Source organism: Chrysemys picta, chromosome 10, assembly GCF_011386835.1.
Source record: "Chrysemys picta bellii isolate R12L10 chromosome 10, ASM1138683v2, whole genome shotgun sequence".
Lineage (NCBI taxonomy): Eukaryota > Metazoa > Chordata > Testudines > Emydidae > Chrysemys > Chrysemys picta.
In genome coordinates this window covers 25,033,069-25,049,606 of record NC_088800.1, presented here as the reverse complement: position 1 = coordinate 25,049,606, position 16,538 = coordinate 25,033,069, and the positions used below count along the sequence as shown (strand labels likewise).

At 43.3% G+C, this 16,538-nt stretch overlaps 1 protein-coding gene across 9 annotated transcripts in view; it reads left to right on the top strand.

Moving 5' to 3' along the window:
- Window positions 1-16,538, top strand: part of RAB27A (RAB27A, member RAS oncogene family) — a 73,180-nt gene that overhangs the window by 29,943 nt on the left and 26,699 nt on the right. The window contains exon 1 of one of the 9 annotated variants that reach the window (XM_005294262.5): window positions 8,223-8,266. The exons of the other annotated variants lie outside the window; for them this stretch is intronic. The gene's annotated coding sequence lies outside the window, so the exon portion shown is untranslated. Of the gene's footprint in view, window positions 1-8,222; window positions 8,267-16,538 lie in introns of those variants that run through there. 9 annotated transcript variants of the gene reach the window in all.

The window sequence follows — 16,538 nt, the reverse complement described above, 5'->3', positions numbered from 1 at the left end:
CAAAACTGAAACAAGACTTTTTTTAATGATCTTGTAGTATGAATTTCTGTTATGGGGTAAAATTATATTTTAGCTGTATATTTAATCTAAGTACGGCAGTAATACATAAGCTTTTTATAGCTAAACTAAATTATGGAGGATAAAACAATTTACAGAAAGAAGAAATCTGATTTTTGGCCCTGCATGTGCATCAAGATCCACTGGGCTAAACTTCTGTATTCATGTAGATCAATGTATATCTATGAGATTCCATGACCACAAGGATCTGTGCTAGTGTACCCTGATGCAGGATCTTTGTGTGTGAAATAGATTATTCAGAAAGAGACTAGCCTCCCTTTCTACCATCTCTGCTGGTAGAAGGGTGTGTAGTTTTACACGTGAAACCTCATGAGCTGCTTCTCTTTGTGGGTTGATTTTTAAATTGTGCATCCTACAAAGTTGGGCCAGCTCTTGCATATAATTAACATGCGAGTGAGCAAAAGAACAGGGATGGTCAATTGTATAACAAATGCAACTTGATTTTAAGAAGACAGTTTTAGGACTGCAAACATATCTGTGTTGTGGGATTTTGTAGCTCAGCCCAAAGGATACTCCTCAGAGGATCCTGAAATGTTTTTGGTTCATCTTAGGCCATGATTTTCTTCCCCCCCCCCCCCTTTGTTTCCTCCCTTGGCCTCTCTGGCATGTTTCTTGGGCTCATCAGTCTCCTATATGCAGCTCCACTCAGCGTGAGCTGGTGAAAGTCTGTAGAATCCCCAAATAGATTAGCACCTGCCCTTTGTAACCTTCCAGTCCCTTTGTGAGGTGACATCTGAGGAGGCAAATCCAGGACACTTTGTTGTCAGGTGACCTTCTCCCTGACAAATCAGTTTTCATGGTCAGAGCCAGTCTTTTGTCTAGAGCAATAAGCAATTACATTTCAGTAGCTGAACACTGAATTCAGCAACCCTCTTGTGTCAGCAGCTTTGGCATTTCAAATCCAACATAAAGGGGAAAAAAAACAGAAGATACTTAGCCTCCATATTAAGAAGGGAGTTTGCAGCTTGGTAATGATGCATACAGAGTTAATAAATTGTACAGATCCCCAGATCACTACTCCCCATTATGGCCCCTGAGCACTTGTTGGCAGTTACCATCACAGTGCTCACTGGAGCTGGGTGAAATTTTTTTGGTGAAAAATGTAGCAACAGAGAACAATTTTAAGAAGTTGTCGTTTTTCATGAATTGTGTGTGTTGTATCAACACACACCCACACCCCACCCCTCTACAAGTCTAAATGTTATGACTACATCTTTGAAATGAAATGGTTAGATTTTTTGGTTTGAAATGGCTTGTGAGAAATTTCCTTCCAATTTATTAAAATTAAAAAAATGAAATGCTCAAAATTAAAGCAAACTCTTTCATTTGATCTGAAACAAATTTTGTTTGATTTTTTTGGGGGGCGGGACAATTGCCAATGAATTGAAAAACCCATTATTCACATAATGCTTAACTGTAGCTGGGATAAAGAACTAACTGTAGTGACCTCTAAGGCTGCCATCTTCACCATACCATAAATAAACTAGAAGGAATTATTCACCGAGCAGAAGGAACCATTATCATCCTCCTTTTTGCGGGAAAATCACAAGTCTGCTCCCAAACTCGTGGTCCTTCTTAGCTTTGAAGCCACCAGATTCTGCTTATCTGATTTTGAAAAGGCCTCAGATAGTCTGATTAAGCTTCAGTGCAGTGTATCTATTGTAAATAGAAGTCTAAAAAATTAGGTTCCATAAATGTTTCGACTTGGATGAACCATCTTTCTGCCATTGGGCTTATTTCCCTTTCCTTCCATCCCTTTCTTAGTCAGTTTATTACACTTACAAGGCTGAGCCCCAAACCTCATTAAGCAGATACATGAACAGTTTCTTTCTTTGTTGGGATTCGTATGCTGTGGTCTTATAAAGAACTATCTTGTTCAAAACAGTATTAGGTAAAATAGCCTGGAACAAAACTCCCTGTAAACTTCCCAGAGTCAGGCTCGTTGTAATCCTTTTCCTGTTCTGCTAGATAGATTTGCTGTTATAATTTAAGGTGCCCATTTTGTTCTTTTAATGTAATATTTCTGAATAATTTTAAAGTGGGTGTTAAATATCCTGTTTGGAAATCAGTTTCATAATCCATTCTAGTTAGTCTGATTATTTAAAGAATTTTTAAAAATAGTTTAAACTAACTCATTTGGGGATTTATTTTTCCCCTCCTGTATCTAGTTACTATAATTCTAGCTAATTTTTCACCACTTTCTGTTACTATCTCAAGATGGTATTGGTGAACTTGCCCATTTTCCAACATATATTCTGTTTTCATCATTCTCTGTCTGAGCTGCTCAGAGCACTTTCTTTAACTCAAACTTTTATCACAGTGCTGCTAAAAATAAATAACTAAACTATAGGAAAATTATTCAAGATGAGGATAGTTAGTGTTGTCATTAGGAAGGGAATCAAATAAACTGTAAACAATTCAGTGATCTAGTTTTCTAATCCATTAAAATGGACAACCAACAAAAGTTAAGCAAGTTTCCTCCAATTAAAAAACGAAAATAAACTCTGCTTTAGCATTTGATGGAAAAGCAGTCTTGGAAGAAATCCTAGAAGAATCAAGGAAATGAGTTCAAGTCAAAAAGGAAACAGAAGTGTCTTAAGGAAGAGAGAATTCTGCAGCAAGAAACTTTGGGTCAAATTGGTGTAATACCATGTAGCAGAGCGCTGACTCACCGGTGCAGCGCCTCCTACTGTTCAGTCCGGGAATTAGCTCATCCAGCTCAGGAGCGCCCTCCTCTGGACAGTTTCTCATCCTCAGTTACCTGCCCTTTTGTCTCCACCTCTGGCCCCATGTCCCTCCCGGACTCCAGTGCCCCTTACCTTGGGGTACTGCCTCACAGTACTGCCCCCACACTCTGTCTCCCCTCCCAAGGGAGCCCCAACCCCCTATACCCATCTTGCCTCAGAGGCTACTGCCAGTCGTCATCTAGCCACTTCCCTCAGGAGCAAACTGCAGTCTGAAATGGCCACTCATTACTGTCAAGGGGTGGACCTGCTGCCTTTCTAGCCCCAGCTGCCTCCCTGCAGCTCTAGTACCTCCCCTGGCCTTTAGCAAGGCCTCAGCCTGGGGACTCACCAGGCCAGAACTCCTCAGCTTGCTCTGCCCTTCCCCAGCCCTGCTCTGTCTCACGTAGCCTGCTTGCTCTCCCAGGTAGCCTGGTCCTCTCTGCTCCCCAGCTGGAGCAAGAGTCTCCTCTCTCAGCCTGCCCTTTTATCCAGGCCAACTGTGCCCTAATTGGGTGCAACCACACATGTGTCTGACTTCCCAACCAGCCTCCCTTGGCTGCTTTTAACCCCTTTCTGACTGTCTTCATTCATCACCAAGAATATATTTGACCTCTTTCTACATTTTAAAAAAAGTGTTATAGGAATAATGCATTCTTCTCAAATAACTTGGCTCCTACTAATAAAACAGGGGCCAGCTATTGACTTAAATAGGAGCAGGATTGGATGCTATGTGGCTGTTTTAAGAGTTGGACAAAATGAGCTTGGGATTCTCTGGCTAGATTCTCAGCTAGTGTATATTGGTGTAGTTCCATTACAGGCAGTGGAGCTGTGCTGATAAATATCAGTTAAGATGATCTATTTCACTGTTTGATAAAGTACCTTTCACGTAATGCTTTGAAACTGCAGAAGTAGTAACAAGCATTCTGCACTGCTTATAGATCTCAATTTTAAACAATTTTCTGAAAGGTTAGATTTAAATATAGCCGGTATGTTGGTACAAATCTAAAAGAGAGTGGGGAGACCTGTATGTTTATTGCCAGACATTTTCCCTGACTAGAGTCCCAGTTCCACAATTGGATCCACATGGCTGGACTTTTGTGCCTATGTAGAGGCCTGTGAAGTCAGTGGGACTCTGCATGTGTGCAGGGATCTGCCTGCAGGGATCGAGTACAGGACGGGGGCCTGGGTTTTAATATGTAATTCTATGACTGCTTTATACAGGCCATGAAAGGCAGCATTTATTTTAATGGTCTGTTGAAGCAGACAAACTCCATTTGTTGGAAAATGTCCTGTATACCGCTTCTCTCTTGTGATTTGTGGGTAGACATCCATATATGAATGGCTTCTTTCATATCTATTTGCATTTTATCACGCAAGTTCCATTTCATTGGTTTTAATATCTTTTTTTTTTTATAGTCATAATTTTTGTGGTAACTGTTAAGTTCAGATCACTGTATTCATTTTGATGGTTACAGTTTGCATGGGATCTTCTGATTCTTACTAATGTGTGTTAGACTTTGCTGATCTTGATTGTACAGTAATTATTGGTCTGAATTTTCCTTGAGTTGAACATTGCCTTTGAGATACTCTAATATATCTTTCTGAAATGAATCTACATTAGTTACATTAGTTTGATCACTAGCAACCTATTTTTCCTGAGTAATTTAGTACGCTTTCTCTGGAAAGTGTTAGGGTGCACGTGTGCACCCCCAGACCTCTGAACTATACACACATAAGTGCTGTGTATAAGACAGTAGAGCACCTTTCTTGGAGGCAATGTAGATATGTTCTGAATAAAGATATTAGTAGGAAATTCCTCTTTGGGGAGGGGCAGGAAGTCCGTCTGGCATGTAATGTTCTGAACGTAGCAAAAGAAAAATGTCATGTAATGCCTCCATGGCCATGCAGTTTCTTCAGAATAAAGAAAGAACTCTTTATGAAAAGTAACCATCACATGACAGACAAAGGTCTGTCAGCTTACAGCTAAGGAGATGTGTGTTTACTAACATACCCCAAGCCTCAAAGACAATTGGTAGTGGGAAAATCATAAGCAATATACTAGAGATTGCTTTTCCTTAATTTTTCTTTTGAGCTCCACATGTCTCATCCTGCTCCCTTGAATAATACTGGCCTGAAGCTTGGAGAGCAGGGCAGGGAGGAAGTATCATCATGTTCCTATTACGCCTCTAGCATTTAGGGCAGTGATGAAGCTCCTCCACTCTTGTCTGTTTCTGGCAAGTCTTTCAATAGTTTCCCAGCTGGGGCCCAGGTTTTTCACCTCGGCTTCCACAGCTCTTCGCCATGCTGTCTTCGGGCGGCCTCATTTTTGCTTGCCTTCAGGTGTCAATCTTATTTCTACTCTGGTGATGGAATCAGTTTCCATTCGAAGCACATGACCGATCCATCTCCAACGCCTCCTGGCAATGATGATGCTCAGATCCTCTTGGCTGCACTGTGTCAATAGATCTTGGTTTGAGATTGTTTTGGGCCAAAAGATATGGAGGATTTTTCTGAGGCAGGTTGTATGGAATGAAGCAGTTTGGACAGGTTATACTTTCTCATTCTGCACTATAAAGTAGTGTTGAAAGTACACAGCTCTGAGAAGTCTTGAGTTTGGTTTTGGTGTTGTATTTTGATGATTTCCAGACTGTATTTAAGCTCTTGAAGGTGTTCCTGGCTCTATTGATTTTTGTTCCGGATGTCCTGGCTTGTTCCACCGTCCTGGCTGATAGTGCTGCCCAAGTATGTGAATGTTTCTACATTGGTGAGAATATAATCCTCTATCCGTACTGGTGATGGTGAGGCAATATTAAAGGTCGTGATATCTGTCTTATTGTGGTTGATTTTCAGTCCAATTTGCTGGCTGACTGCATTGAGTCAAGTTGTTTTTTCTTGTATATTGTGTTGGGTCTGTGATAGGAGAGCAACATTATCTGCGAAGTCCAGGTTTTCAAGGGATGAGAAGAATGTCCCTTTAATGCCTCTTGGCATGTCTTTCTGTTGTACGCCGCATTACCCAGTCGATGGCAATGTTGAAAAGGATTGCAGACGTGGCACACCCCTGACGTACTCCTGTTTTGACTTTTCAAAACTGAGCTCACCGTGATCAACACTGCATGTAAAGTTGAAATAGAAACTTTTGATGACATTGATTATACAGAAGGGAATTCCATATGCTCGCAGAATGCATCATAGGCTGGTCCTGTGAATGCTATCAAGAGCCTTCTCAAAGTCTATGAAATTTATGTAGAGTTACCTTTGCCATTCTAAGTACTGTTTTATTATGTTTCGTAGAATAAAGATCTGGTCTGTGCATCCACGCCCTTTCCAAAAACGAGCTTACTCTTTTCTGAGAATGCTATCAAGTGCCTCTGATATATGCTGGACTATGATCTTACATAATACTTTGCTTGGCACAGATAAAAGTGTGATATCACACCAGTTATTACAGTCACTGAGAGTTCCTTTCTTTGGTATCTTCACTATAACCCCATTGGTCCACTCATCTGGCACCTTTTCCCTTTCCCAGACTGATGTAAATAGAGGGGCCAGGATAGATGCTGCTAATTTAGGATTTACCTTGAACAATTCTGCATTCAAGTTATCCTTGCCAGGAGCTTTCCCATTTTTAAAGGATTTGATGGCTTGAATGATCTCTTCCTTAGTTGGGGTGTCTGTGTTGCTATCAAAATCTTCTTCTGTCTCTTGGATGTTTGCTTCCTCTTTAGGTGGCTCCCTGTTCAGCAATTCTTTGAAATGCTCTGTCCAGCGCATTTCTTGTTCTTTTTTGGTTGTTAGTAGGTGGCCTTGTTTGTTCCTGATAAGAATGTTTGTTGGTGTCTGCCGTTTACCACTGATCAGCTGCGTCATTTTGTAGATGGTTCCTTGTTCACCACGAGAAGCTGCATCCTCTGCTTGTGTTGCAAGATTATCCATATAATGCCATTTGTCCGCTCTCACAAGGCGTTTGACACTCCAGCGTGCCTTGCTATGCTGCTCATGGTATTTGTCCTTTAGCTTCTGGGATTTTGTGTCTAAAACTTTTTTTTCTTCAGGGCTTGTCTGGTTTCTATGGCATTCCATGTGCTGGGTGTAATCCACTCCTTCCTTCCTTTTCTACCTGTAGCCTAGACAGGCTTTGCTGCTCTGTTTATAAATTGCTGTTACTTTGTCCCACTTCTTGTTGATTGCGTCATCCTCATTCCCCTCCTCTTCATCAAGGTCTGCAAGTGCTTGAAACCCATTTAACTGCAGAATGAAGGCTTTCTGTATTTCAAGGGACTTTAGCTTGTCAATATCATAACATCTATGTCCCTTGTTTGGTAGACCCAGTTTTAGCTTGATGAAGGCTGTCATGAGGTGGTGGTCGCTGCCAACATCTGCACCCCTTTTCACTTTCACATCTGTCAGTGAGCGTCACCATTTGGCTGAGAAGAAATATTGAAAGTGGTTTTTGACAAAAAAAATTTGTATTCCTCCGCCCCCCCCCCCCCCAACTCAATAGCTTTTGTAGGGAAAAACATTTCCCAACCAGCTTTAGTGACTGGATTATGTCCAAAATGGATGATCATGGATATATCGCGTAAGTAAAGGGTCAGAAGATGTCTAGTACTCTGCTACTTAGACTAGCTATTTTAAAGTACCTGGTAGGGATTTCTAAGTGTTCCATCAAACTTGCTTGATTTCTTAAAAAGAAGTTCCCAGTAGCCACAGAAGTAAACTCAAGCAGATGGTCCCAAGGCTGTTTACAGATAGCACACTCCAAGGAAATTAAACAAATAAGCCTGGCATGTTTAATTTATAGCATGGTCTTCTGAAACAGCCAATCAGATTAGATTTTATGATCTATGTTGCCTTTAGCTGCACACACTCATACAAACCAGCTCATGATTTGTGTGAAGGGCAATGTCACTTTCTGCTTATACAAACCACACTTGAAGTTGAGTTGTTGGGTTTTTTTTTCTCCTCCAGTTTTGGGGTTTCCACTCTTTCATATTCCCTCCACTCTGCTTTTTCATTTACTACATAATTCCAGTGATTTCCAGTGCTGATTTCCCCCCCACCCTACTTCTAGGAACATTCAACCACCCCTTAAAGAAAAGTTTAATTCCTATAAATATCTAAAGCACTGGTCCTCAATATACCCTCTTTTTCCCTCTTCCCCAGAGGCTTTTGTGGAGTGAGGAAATGAGGGGGCTTGTTTTTTCTCCCTTCCTTAGAGGTGGTGGTTTCCACTCCCTATCAGCACTGTGTTGCTGTGAGGGTGGACAAGCTTCTGTTTTATCTTCTTCCTTTGGCAAGCGTATGTGTCTTTTATTAGGGAAATCCTGGTGGCTCCTAAGCTGACAGTCCATGTACAATGCTCTGTATTGTTCTTTAAATTTGAACAGGAAGCCCAGCAGGGAATAGTTCTAGGCAGAAGCTCTGTAGTGAAGCTGAAAAAGACACAGCAGCTGTTTTAGGTAATATTTTTTTCCTTATCCTAATTGTGAGAGTCGGTGTTAGGAGACAGTGTCACTTTGTATTTAGCAATATCATATGATACCCTACACCAGCATTTCTCAAATGTGGCCACTGTAGCCGCATGTGGCCATCAGGGGTTTTTCTTACGGCCACAACCTCCTGGCAGCGGCCCCTCCCCAGGGGCCACCAGCAGTGGTTGGGCCCCATCCCCTCCCGGAGACCCACAAGCTGGGGGAGCACGCAGTCAGTGAGTTCCCCACGTTCCCGTTGGTGGCGGCGTTGGGCATCAGCCCTAGGATGGCAAGTGGCAGGCTCCAGCCACGGGACTTCGGCAGGCTACAGTCATGGGACTCTGTCCCCAGGCCCTGTCCTCTGGGTGTGGGGCTCTGGACTCCATTCCCTGGCTGCACTGTGGCAGGCTCTGGCCCTGAGCTCACCCCTCACTACCTCTGGCCCCTGCTGTGTGCCCCATTGCCCCTGCTGCCTCTGTAGCCACCTCCCCAGCCAGGGTTTAATTTGTCCCTGGGTTGCCGGGGCAGAGTAAGTCTGCTGTGAAAAGTGATATTAACAAACATACAAATATCACTTTTCACAGTAGACTTACTTATAGCTAGCAAGTCTAAAAAACAAAACAAAACACAAACAACCTAAAAAGGCAAAAGAAACCACAAGAAAAAAGACAAGAATGTTCAGAGCACCCTATTCGTGTTTCTATTCTGTTTAGGTCCAGTAAAGAATAGAGACAACTGTACATTATTTTTATTATTGAGTCTGCAGAAAAAGCAAACCCCTACATAGAAAAATTACAATGATTTGGACATGTATATGTGCATATTTATTGTTTTGCCTAAAGTTAATTAAGTATTTTAGGAAAAATTGTCAGAGCGGCCACCAGCAAGAGTTGGTGGCCACCAGCAAGAGTTGGTGGCCACATTATGAGGTCACCAAAATTTTTGTTGTGAGAACCCCTGCCCTACACTGTCCTGAGTGTATGGGTGGGAAAGTCGCCTGGGACCTGTGCTGTGTCAGTCTGCCGAGACACAGGCAGACCTGCAGCTTGTAGAGCATGGGCTGAGTGTCCCTGCTGCATGCTCTATCGCTGTGGTATGCTTGACTTCTTGCTCCCGCCCGACATTTGCATTTCCCCACCAACCCAGTGGGATTGGTTCATCAGCAGCAGTCTTGTTGTATAACCAGACCATTTTGGGGTAGTGGAGAATAGAAGATCAGAAACTGTTCTTGCCTCTGCCTCCAGTCAGTCCATGTAAAATGTAGGGAAGGGGTTGGAAATGTAAACAGATCAGAAGGCATCTGTGGAAGCTCAGTAACTATGCTGTCGTTCGTTACAAATTCTTATTTAATACTGGCCATGACAGCTATGTTGCTGCTCTTTATTAAAGAGATTAAGGTTGGGCTTTCAAACAAATGGGTTAAAGCCATTCCAGTCTACAGTGTGCTATGACAAAGCAGCTATAGCAGTCAAATTAAAAAAGGGGTCAAGCCTCATTAGAATTGGAGTGAGATGAAATTAATTTTAAAAATTGCTTTGACTTCTGTATAGTTACTGTAACTCATACCATACTACCTCATCACAGCTGTGTTGCCGTATCTTCTGTATCTGACATCTACAGGAGAACATAGGGCAGTTTACTATGCGGGGTACAAATAGCTTTCTACCAGAAGTTAGATCATTTATCACTGATGGTGACCTCTACACTTTACATAAGTACAGACTGTTTGGCTTCAATGAAAGATAGACATATAGCGAGAAATGTTTAGAAGTGTCCAAAGCCTTTAGAAGCGCAATCATAATTGAATGTTAATGCTATTTTTTTCCTGATGCTACAATTTATTCTTCTGTATCTATATTAGAGCCAATCTGAACTTTTGACAAAATATATCAAAGCTGAAACATTTCACAGAGACACATTGATAGATTTTTTTATTTTTTTTCTTATTACAGAGTTTTCGACTGGAAGGTTTTTGAGGTGGACTCTCTGGCCACTTTTTTTTGGGGGGGGAGGGGGGAGAGATGATGGGGAAGAGAACCAAATCGAAAACCTTCCCTTTTTGATGCAAAAATGACAGTTTTGACATAATCCTGTTTCATGAAATCATTCAAAAGATTTTGTTTTTGTTCCAACATGAAATGAAAAATGAATGTCAAAACCTTGAAAGTTGTCATGAGACAGAATTATTGATCTCCAACCAGCTCTAATCTACATGCGTGCAAAATTTCAGGAAGATTGAACCACTTCCTGTGTCTCCTGCTTCTTCAACCAAATACAAGATAAAGAGGATGAAAATTGTCCTACATTTTGATTATAGATTCCTCCATTAATAAGGCCTCTACAGAAATATTAGTACTGGTTGCATCAAAACACAATCCGAATCCTTTTGATGCTTAGTTGTAAGAGCAATACCCCAAATTCTACAGCAAGTTCAGTCTAGTAGAGCTGGAAAAGGAGCAGCTTTCACTAACTTGGCTCATATCACTGCCATGACTCTTGGCCTTCAATAATAAAGGGGGCAGAAGGGCGCACACTATCCCATATGTGGCCTCAACTGTGTGTTATACCATGCTGCTTCCAGGCAGGGTGCAAAGGGCCTTCCCCACAAGTCTTATTCAGACAGTGGCAGTGCACAACTGCAGTTCTTGCACTCATCTGCTGGGCTGGATTTAAAGGGGAAACCAGGAAGTGAAAGCTGGCAGTCCCATGAGATGTCCAGTCTACCTATTGCACAGAGGTGTTAACTGTTTTTACCACCGTTACCCATGAATACTTCTTTCTTTGGGGTTTATTGTTTCCTTGATACATGTGCGTGCATCTTATTTTTACATACTTCAGAGTGTGGGTGTGGAGGTGTGCTCTGTTTGAGCAGAGAGGATTATTGAAGATGCATGATATTCTATATAGGTTTTTCTCTTTTATTGCTATCACAGGTGACACACGCACAAACCCTGACGCTGTTAACTTTGAACTTCTTCCATTTAACTCCTGCTTTTGTGCTCTCCCATTTTGTTCCTACAAATTTCTCTAAGCCTTGCTCTGATGAAATTCAACTTCTTGCTTTTCCTTGGTTTGGTCTTACTTTAACGAGAGTTATGAAACTAACTGTAGTCCCTGGCCTCTTCCCGCAACCTCTACATTTCTGAAAGTCCCTTGGCTTTCTCAAAATGATATCAAGGACTTCTAGTTTCCCCTCTTATCCTGTTATGTAAGATTGGAGTCATACACCGCATCCGCAAAGCTATTGCATAACTTACTGCTTCCATGCCCGTTTTCTGGGAGTTTGGGGAAAGAGGATAGAATTTTAAGGCAGCTGACTTCTCTCACAATAAAGAGCTTTTCTGTGAAGCTTTTTTGATGCCTGCTATCTCCTGCTCTTCATTTTGACCATTCTATTGGAAAATTCTGCAATTCTGGGCTAAATAAGATGACAGTGGATGCAGATGCCACAGGATATATTCAGGTGGGATACGTGTGGTTTTGCTACTTGTGAATTGAAGCCGTACAACTGGCTTAATGGGGACAGACCCTTGCACCCACAGTGAACCCCACTGAAATCAATGGGGCTCTGCATGGGCACAATTTCAGCCTGCATGCAGCTAGTTGGGGGCTCAAGGTTTAAGATTTTCCTTGCTTCTTGAAGAATCTGATTCCTTATATTCCCTTTAGAGTGGAAGCTGAAAATGTGCACAGAGCAATCAAATGCCAAAGACTAAGGTACCGTTAAGTTCTGCTTAATGCATGTCAACAATGGCCGTAAAAAACAAACCAGGTATTAGATTTTTATTAGGAAGGGAATATAGAGCAACACTCAGAATATTCTAGCAGGGCCGGCTCCAGGCACCAGCTTACCAAGCAGGTGCTTGGGGCGGCCACTTCGGAGAGGGACATGTCCAGCTGTTCGGCTGCAATTCGGCGGACGGTCCCTCACTCCTGCTCGGAGCGAAGGATCTCCCGGTGAATTGCCGCCGCAGATCACGATCGCGGCTTTTTGTTTGTTTGTTTGGCTGCTTGGGGCGGTCAAAACCCTGGAGCCGGCCCTGTATTCTACTATTGTTATATAAACTCATGACATGCCTTCATCCTGAGGTACTATGTTTGGTTCTAACTACTCGGGGTGGGGAAGTGGGGGGGAAACAGAGTATAAACAGAAAGGTATTGACAATGATTAGAGGCATTTGAAGGCTTCCATGTGAGGAAAGAGTTAAAAACATCAGGACCATGGTTTAGAGAGGCGAGACACAAGAGGTGATATGGTATAAATGTATAAAACAAATGCTATACAGGAAAGCAGTCAGGTGCCCTTAGTTTTTCCTTTGTCTTGCATTGAGAGGGGGACATGCAATGGCATTAAAAAGCTACACATTTTAAGACTGTTACTCTAGCAGTTTCTCTAGCTGAAATAAGAAATTGAAAAATGATATCAAGGTTCATACTTCAGGAGATAGCTCAACCACTAACTGTCAGATTCCAAGAAGAAAATTTCATAATCGTGTTATTGAACTGTTACGGGGGTTTTACATCTTCCTTAAAGTATCTTGAACTGGTCACTGTTGAAGACAGGATACAGTAAGTATGCAGTTCCGGGCGGTGTCAGTCAAACAATGTACAGTAGTCTGCTTTTTAAACTGTTAGCACTTTTGCTTTTATGCCAAAGTCCCATTTTTCAAAAATGAAAGGCAATAAGACTTTGGGTTTATCTACACTGTGCCTTAGTCTGCACTAGCTTGGGAGTAAATTCTAGTGCATGCCAGCAGGGTCCACGTGGACCAGTTAGTGTGCAACATACTGTGCAGATTAGAAGTTCCCTAGTGGGTGTTAACATAGTACTTTTTGAAATGATACTACATTAATGCACAGAAGAGAGCTTTTTGTGTGCTCCAGTAGGGTCCACACAGGCCAGTTTGCGCATCTTATATTAGTGCGCACTGGAATTCATACCCCACTGGTGCAGATTAAAATACCAAGCTCTTAAGGGCCAAAGTCATTTTTTTAAATGGAACATAGGGTATGTCTAATTGCAGTCGGTGGTTTGGTTTGCAGCTTATGTCAGCATATCTGTGATAGCTTTAGTTTAGCTAGCTCACTAATAATAGCAGTGAGTATACAGCAGCGCAAGCTTCAGCATGGGCTGTGCAAACTGACCCAGAATGCTGGGTACATACTCACATTCTTTGCCAGGGTCTGTGCTGCTATCTTTTGCCCTATTAGAGAGATTAAGACTAGTGCGGGTATGTCTACATGAGCTGCAGTCACATGATTGCAGTGTAAGCCTCCTAAGTCACTTAGACATTTTTGAAAATTTTACCCTATATGAAAAAAGCACTAATTCTTGTTTATATCTATTGTCTAATATAGATATAAAACACTTCTCACTAAGGAAAGTCTATCTTGTCCTTTCCCCACAGTGCTCCATCAGCACAATGTAATTCAGAAAGTTTAATATGGAGAAGTTCTGCTAGGTCTACTTCATCCAACCCTTTCTTTCCCCAGATTACTTGGGTTAAGGAAAGATTTAATAGTTCCCATCAAGAATATCTACAAGTGACATCGTTTCTCTGCTTACCTGGTGAGCATTAAAGGCTGTGCACTCATTAGATTTGATAAAGTAGTCACAGTGGCGGTAAATCAATAGTTAGATGGAAAACTGAAGTTCTCTAGGGAAAAAACTCAGGTACTGCAGGTGTTAAGAGATTCAGTAGCTTGTATGGTTCCCATGAGCACTGAACCAGTGCCCCACTATGGTGTTAAGAAACACTACAAGTGACATGCCATCTTTCATCTGGACAATAAGACTTTTTACTCTTAACCCCTTGTGATTATTAAAAATCACCAGCCAATTTTGCAGTACAGTAACTCCTCACTTAGTCATCCCGGTTAACGTTGTTTCGTTGTTACATTGCTGATCAATTAGGGAACATGCTCGTTTAAAGTTGTGCAATGCCCCCTTCTAACATCATTTTGGCAGCTGCCTGCTTTGTCCACTGCTTGCAGGAAGAACAGCCCATTGCAGCTGGCTGGTGGAGGCTTGGATCCAGGGTGGACCGGCAGCCCCCCTATCAGCGCCCCACTCCCCTAAGTTCCCTGTGCAGCAGCTGCCCAGCAGGCTAGCAATTGCAGCTGTCCCTCCCCCCACTGCCGTGTGCTGCTCCTGTCCTCTGCCTTGGAGCTGCTCCCCGAGACTCCTGCTTGCTGTGCGGGGGGGGGGGGAGGGGCTAATGTCAGGGTGTCCCCCTCCCCCTTGCTCTAGTACCCCGCTTACTTCCATAGAGCAGGGGGGGACACACAACAGGACTCAGGACGGAGGGAGCTTGCTGTCAGCAGCCATGGTCTCAGCAAGCTGATCTAATTAACAAGGCGGTGTAATTAAAGGGGAAATGTGCATCTCTCTCTCACACACACAGAGTGTGTGTCTCTGTCTGCAATGCTGTCTGCCCTCCCTCCATTCCTGCTGCCTTGTAGAGTGTGAGAGTTAACCCCTGAGGGCTCAGCCAATTGCTAGTTCATCATGTAGCAGTAAGGCATTCCCTGGGAAATATCCAACCTTCTGACTCCTCCACCTCAACCAACCTTCAGTCATCATCACTGTGTACCAGTATTAAATTGTTTGTTTAAAACTTATACTGTGTGTGTGTGTGTGTGTGTGTGTGTGTGTGTGTGTGTGTGTATATAAAATCATTAAATATTTTCTGTTTCACCCTAGAGAGATGGCTGTGGAGGGTGCAATGATTCCTAGGGAGTATTTCTAAATCAATTTAGTTGAGTGGCACTATATTTTTGTGTGTCAATTTAAGTATGTGCATAAGTGATTGGAGGCTTAGTAGACCACAATCGCTTAAAAATTGTTAAGTAGTTTTAGGATCCATTTGGCTGACAGCTGCTGTATGTGCAAAATCATGTCATTTTATTTTTAAAGTTTTGAATGGGGAGGGAGACTGCCTCCCCCAGTGTCTAAGGACTGAAGGTACCCCACCCAAGGGGGAAGACGGTAAGAACCCACAGGGGTTGAGAGGGGCTGGGGCTCAGAGTAAAGCGCAAACCCAGACCCCTCCCCCCGCTTCCCTCCTTTACCACCTTCCTGGGCCACTAGTGGGGCCCTTGGAGCCTTAGTGCCCTCCCTCCCCCCGCCAAGAAAAGCGCAGGACCCACCATACTAACATTGGCCAACTTGTCACGCTACTTAACAAGGACCAAGGTTCCAAGGTTCCAAATGAGGCTTTATTCAGAGGGTCACACTCAGGGGTGAAAGTAAGTCCAGCTCTGGCCCCCGGAAGAGGCGGGGCTGAGGGAGTCAGAGCCAGCCCCAGCCCACCCTGTAAGGTAAGTGCCCCCTCCCCCACCACCACCGGGGTAGCAGCAGCAGCCTGGGGCTCCGGGGGCTATTTAAAGGGCCTGGGGCTCCCCTGCTTCTACCACCCCGGCCCTGTAAACAGTCATGGGAGCCCTGGGGAAGCGGTGGGGCCCCTGGAGTCCCCCGCTACCCCTGGGCTCTGGGGGCTATTTAAAGGGCCCGGGGCTCCCCTGCTTCTACCACCCCGGCCCTTTAAATAGCTGCCGGAGCCCCACCGCCACTACTCCAGGGCTCCGGTGGCTATTTAAAGGGCCAGGGCGGTAGAAGCAGCGGGAGCCCCAGTCTTTTTGAATAGCCCCCAGAGCCCCGCATCCCTACCCCAGGGCTCCAGCAGTGGGGCTCTGGTGGCAATTTAAAGGGCCTGGGGTGTACTGGCTTACTTTCACCTCTGGTCACACTCCTTAAAAGCTGGCATGGAGGAAGGTCACGCTGAACTTTTTACCCAGGCTATGAGAAAAGGTTGTTGGCAGTCCACTATATCAGTTGGTTAAATGTGGGTTCTCGGGGGTCCCCCTTCTGGTTTTTTGTGATGGAAATGCCCTTATAGGTCAGTTATAACTACAACTGTAGTTAATTCACTGTGTACAACAACTTCAGCACTACATGAACGCAAACTAGCTTGCACGTCCACAATGTTTTAAAAATCTGTGTAACTCCATTGCTCTTCAGTACATGATTTCACCCTTAGGCCAAGCTTCCCAGGGCACTCAATGAGCAAACATTTTACATTGGGCTTTAGAGGCTGGCGTCTGTGATAACCCCAGGATAATTTTTCTTTTAAAGAAACAGGAATTCAGTCTTAGAAAGTGGCTGTGAAATGTGGGATTCCATCTTCATTGTGCCTAGAGCTTGGTCAAATATTTTTCATCAACATTTTTCTTCAGAAAATGCCCTTTCAAAAAACTTAGA